Source organism: Spodoptera frugiperda, chromosome 19 (genome assembly GCF_023101765.2).
Source record: "Spodoptera frugiperda isolate SF20-4 chromosome 19, AGI-APGP_CSIRO_Sfru_2.0, whole genome shotgun sequence".
NCBI classification, from domain to species: domain Eukaryota; kingdom Metazoa; phylum Arthropoda; class Insecta; order Lepidoptera; family Noctuidae; genus Spodoptera; species Spodoptera frugiperda.
This window is the reverse complement of record NC_064230.1, coordinates 2,842,997-2,849,106: the sequence shown is the minus strand read 5'-3', so window position 1 is coordinate 2,849,106 and position 6,110 is coordinate 2,842,997. Positions and strand designations below refer to the sequence as shown.

Below are 6,110 nucleotides of genomic sequence, written 5' to 3'. Positions count from 1 at the left end.
ATATATATATATATATATGACGAAGGAGAAATCTCTGTGGTGTTTTGAAAAAGTGTGACGTCATCATTGCTGACGTCACAGTTGTTGTTCTCACGATGGTCACCCATTTTGGGACTTAGAAAAACTTCACGAGCACTGTATACTTAGTTTATTCAACTCCCAGAGAGGTCCGTACTGTACGGCGATCGGAGTGCAACTGCCTCGATTGCCTACAGTGCGGGCGTATTTATAGGACTCGGCGCACGAGCACGTGCTTACAAGTTTTAGGTTAAGTATTGAAATTACAATGATAACGTTAATTTTACATCGTGTTAAACTTAAAATAATCAACTGATGATTAATAAACTGATTTTTAGGACAATCAAGTGAATTAACCAAACTTATTCTACTTTCTCTGGATAATTGATGTGGTTGCGCCGACATATATATTTATATTTTAATATAAAATACTTTTTTATAGAAGTACTGATTCATCAATAATTTAAATCTTTTTGAAGGTGTAAACCACACCACATAAGATTGAGTGAATCTTGTATTCGATCCCAGCAGATAGATATACCGACACTTCTTTATAAGTAAATTAATAACTAATAAAAATATTACCTTCTTTTTTCAGGTGATATAAAAATTATAACTTTGAAAAATGTTTAATAATAGCGGGCAAAGCCAGGCGTAACAATAGTATATCGATATTGCTATTTTGTTTTGATGTTTTGATCCATCTCCTTAAAAAGAATTACAACTTACATTGCAAAGTTGTTGGGCACGTGTTGAGATGTTTTCAATTTCATCACACCATTTTCGTATAGGATGTAATACCTAGCAAAAACGTACGATTTTGAACTCTATAGATTACAATTAAATTATATATAAAGAGAAAAATTATTTAAAATCTAATCTGATTTCACACCTGACTGTTGCAGCTGTCTTTATCGTGTAATATCGGTAAGTTTTAATATTATTTCTCAGTATTTTATCCAACAATTAAAAAACATTACCAACATTATTATCAGACGGTACAATCATTATTTAATATGTCTAGTGCATAAGTCAATATTTATTTCTACATAACACTATGTTTTAATCATAGTTGTTTTTATTTTTATTTATCTTTTTGAGATAAAATAATAGTAAATGAAATATTAATTTAGAGTGTTTTTTTTTCTAGGTATTTAACAAAGTCTAGACGTAGAATTGAATATGTCACGCTCACCTTCCTACAGTCCTGTTTTAGATAACATTGACCAACAACGTAACGTAAGTATCTAAACGACTATCGATGTTAACAATGAATTCATATTTGATGCTATTTAATAACGCAATTAAAATCATTCATATTTTTATTTCAGAATTTGATAGAGAGCTCAGATCCAGTTCTTAATCCATTTTACTATGCTCAAGACCGAGAGAGCTGGTACGCCGAAGTGTCGGCACAGGCATGTGAGGAGAGTAGACAGCAAGAAATAGAAAAGGAAAAATTAAAGAAGAAAAAAAATAAATCAAAATCTTTTAAAAACAAATCCTTTGTCATGCGTAAAGAGTCCGGGGCCGTTCGCCGAATAATAAAAATAATTGTACATGATGTGGATGGTCGTCATATGGACGAAATAGACAGTGATCCAGATAGTGCAAGCGTCAATATACAATATTTAGTGCGAAGCGATATTGATGAAATCATGAGTGAAACTGAGTATTTAGTTACTAAAATAGTTAAAAAGTTAAGTTCAACTTCATGTAATTGATATTTAAAATATAATCATTCTAAATATTATTTGCTTTTTATTTCTACGTCATAAAATTTTAAGTAAATAGATCATTCCTGTAGAAGTAGATAGGGTGCTATAACTTGATAAGGTCTAACATATCAAGACATACATATATACATACATACATCATTTTACATACCAAGCTATATCTGTGTAACCGTGTTTATATTTTACTAATAGAAAACTATACTTAGTTATACTTGTTTCGAATCGGGACCAAACCCAGGACCTCCCTAGTTTTAATAATGATATTTGTGTACCTTGTTTGTGGAAATGACATAAATAAGTTATCGCATCACTGACGTATATCGTAAGCTTTATATAAGACGACATCGGAGAACGTATAACCGCATTCAATTATTTGCACTGCAATGTGCTGAATAGATGATATTGAATTATCGAAAACACAATTGAATACTGAATGGATAAGTTGTATTAGCACAGATACACACTTGCTCATTACACGTATACAGGTGCGTCGCAGAATACATACCTTAATATTAATTTCATGAATAATTAAATCATTGCACCTATTTTCGAATATATGAATGATGGTTGAAATTGGGTGTTTCTGGATCTAATCTCGGAACCCCTACTTTCGAATATGTGAATGATAGTTGAAATTGGGTGTTTCTGGATCCCATCTGATCCAGAAACCCCAATTTCAACCTACTCACGTTGTACTGGGATCGATCTATCATCACTGACAGGACTATTGTAGCCAATAAACCTGATATAGTGGTGATAGACTGACAAGCGCGCCGCACGATGATAATCGATATCACCATCCCTCATGACGAGAACCTCGTGAAAGCTGAAAAAGTTAAACAAATAAAATATCTTGACTTGGCTCACGAGGTTGTCGACATGTGGAATGTGGATTCTGCTATCGTTGTGCCGATAGTCGTGTCGGTCAACGGACTAATACCCAACAGCCTCGACAACCACCTTAGGAGGCTGGGGTTGGGCGGATGGATCAAGGGCCTGATGCAGAAGGCAGTACTCCTCGAAACGGCATGTATTGTGAGGAGGTTTCTGTCTCTGGAGCCCTAACCACCGGTGGCTTGGACCATGCTCCCGCTACTGGTCGGCTCCTATTTTTATATTTTTAAATATTATTTTATTTTGTATGTGTAGTATTTAAAAAAGTAAATTTAGAGAATTTTAAACAAATAAAGGAAATCATAACTATCTAATTTTGGAACGAGCAAATAGAGCAACTAGAGGACTGACCGACAGACAAACGTTAAATATTATTATATTTGCTTTGACATATAAAAGTGCCTTCGGGTCTATTTGAAATATATAATATATACTATGAGACCACATTTGAGCAAATAAAGAATTTATTTATGTATTATTTACATGCATTTTTTGTTAGGATGATTAATCGACAAGTGTGGGAGAGCCATGCTTCGGCACGAATGGGTCGGATCGACCGGAGTGATACCACGGCCTCACAGAAAACCGACGTGAAACAACGCTTGCGTTATGTTTCACCATGTGACTGAGGTTACCGGAGACCCAATTCTCTCCTCCAAAATGGCCCTGATCCCCGAAATCCGCAATCCGTAACCCCCAAAAGACAGGCAACGCACTTCGTCTGATGTCTTCGGGTGTCCATTGGCGACACGTCTGCTCGTTTGCGCGCTTATCCCATAAACAATGTCTGCAATGTGTTACACACATGCGTACTGCCATCTGAACAGGTCCGCTCATACTGTTGTGGTTCTTTCCCCTAAAGACCACTACAGAATCAACTTGCACGGCTCTCTCACATTATCCTCTATTTCATTGTCTGGAATTTAAAAGAGACTATGACTTCTGAGTTTGTTTCGGCATTTCTTCTCAGAGTAGTCGGATAGGAAATGCTGGCCTCATTTAGCTATTTGAAATATTGACGTGTAAAAGTGTTATTTTATAACCTACTTACAGAAATAAATATCATTTCATTTCACACACTCTCTCACCTTACCCTGAATTTCAATCCAGGGAAAATTGCGTGATATTTTATTGTCTATAAGCCTTCCTCGATAAATGGACTAATCCACCAGCACATTATTTTCCATTCGAAATAGTAGCTTTTTTTTCAGGACATAAATCATCCAATGATATCCTGTCTAGGGCGAGGCGAGAGGGAGTGTCAGACTCTTACTGACTAAAAAATCACCCCGTTTCTACTGCTGCTTTTCAAACCGGTGCCACAGTAAACCCGCTAGGTAGTCCGCAGCTCCGGATCAGGCATCAGCCCTACTGGGCCCCATCTGTGGTGGTCTGATGCCTCTTTGAGGCGCGCGCGGAACGCAATACGCCGCACGCACGGGTCTGGTTCTGGTCGGGCGGGGAGCTACCCTTGCTCACCGTTCGCAGACTCGCACTTACGGTGGCTGGAGATCGTCCCGTGATTCCCGACGCCCGGAGTATCTCTCGCGACGGCTGGGGTGTAAGGAGGTTCGTTCTCTCACGCGCCCAGGTATGCTCCACCGAGTCCTCCGGGCGGTCCTTGCAGTGATGACACCCGGGCATATCCTCCCGCCGAATCCGAAACAGGAACCTACCGAAGCTTCCATGTCCGGTAAGCACCTGCGTCAGGCGGTAGGTGAGGACGCCATAGCGCCTCTTAAGCCACTCCTCAAAGAGCAGACTTACCGCTGCAATGACAGCGAGCTCAGCCATAAGCTGCCTTGCGGACTAATTAGTATTAGTATTTATTTAGTATTAGGTATGTCAATCGGACATGTAGTATCGGAGATTAGCGCGTTTAAACAAACAAACTCTTCAGCTTTATATATTAGTATAGTAAATAAAAATTTTAAATAAATATTTGCTATGATAATTATTTCTTTGTGTATTTAGTATTCTTGCACTTAAGGTTTATTGATTCACACCTAATCTTTCTATTTGTAGGTACTTAAGTTTGCAAGATTGACTACATCGAGAGATCAAATATACTGTTGCATTTACATAATTAAATCATCAGTTTTGTCAAATTATATATGTATGTCTACACATACATATATATTTTTACCCGACTGCCAAGGAAGGGTTATGTTTTTCGCGCGTATCTTGTATGTATGAGCCTAATATTCTTTATTACCTCATTTCTTCGAATTCGAAACGGCTTGATGGATTTCGACAATCAGGGTATCGTTGGATTCGTCTTAATTACCCAAGTGTTCTTAGATATATGACGTAAAACAAAAACCAACATGGCGGCCGTGAGGCGCCCTAGATAGGAGTAAAAAAAAAAAAATTTTTTTTATTTGCTACAATATGGGTATCAAATTAAAGAGCTCATCATGAGGATTCCAAAATGGTATATCACTGACATATAGAAAAAAAAATACTATGTGCAATTATGTTCTTTATTATCCAAACTAAATACTCGTATAGGTACTACGCGACGCGATTGACTAGCGGTGTCTGAACTTAAAAGTGAAAAGTGATAATAAAAGTACGTCTTAACTAAATTATTTACAATGAATTTATTTATAAATAAAGGACTAGCGACCCGCCCTCGCTTTGCTGAACGTTAAATAAGGAATCTATCTACATAGTCGTTTACCTATAGCCCATGCGACGCGTCAACTGTAAAGACCGATTTTTGTCTAAAACTAGTAGAAATTTTGAAACAGTGTAAAGAGCAAATTTTATCTTCATTTAATGTAGAAAATTAATAGACTATTTAAAAGGATAAGGATTAATACTATTACGGACAAAAACCCCTCACAATAAAAGATGAAACAACGCTTACCAAAAAAAAATATTAAATAGTCCACACGACGAAAATTCTTTTAAAGAATTAGACCGTTTACGAAATTTGTAAATAGTAAATTTTACTGCCCTTAATCCTTCTTCTTTTTCTAATTCCTTTACTCTCTTTGTGTTACGCAATCAATCTAAAATAACTGGATCGACGTGTTTTATTTTTTTATTATCTTGGTATTGGAAGTAGTTCTCTCGTGTCGCGGGTGAAATCTTGAGAAACACATAGCCGTATTATAACTAACCAAAAAGTGTTAAATAAAAATAAATAAATTTAAAAAATTAAAAAACCCGACTGCATAAATAACACTTTAAATAAAAACTGAAAAGTAAAAAACAAGCTTAGTCTAAAAGTGTAGATAGCAATGCTATCCCAAAATTAAATAATTTCATAATCAATACACAAAAAATAATAATCTTATGCGAAACATAATTGAGTGTAACAGTCGGGTCCCATTAAATAAACTAGACTAAAATCATTCAATATGGGTCCCGACTGTTGCATATTATGCAGTCGGGTTTTTTAATTTTTTAAATTTATTTATTTTTGGCTACTGTGTCTGTGTATACTGAAGAGGT

At 36.1% G+C, this 6,110-nt stretch overlaps 1 long non-coding RNA gene across 1 annotated transcript; it reads left to right on the top strand.

Moving 5' to 3' along the window:
• Nucleotides 1-526: 526 nt before the first annotated feature.
• Nucleotides 527-2,958, top strand: LOC118274196 (uncharacterized). Its single transcript, XR_007706396.1, has 3 exons — nt 527-945; nt 1,169-1,257; nt 1,350-2,958. It is a non-coding gene; the product is annotated as an uncharacterized LOC118274196 (long non-coding RNA).
• Nucleotides 2,959-6,110: the final 3,152 nt, after the last annotated feature.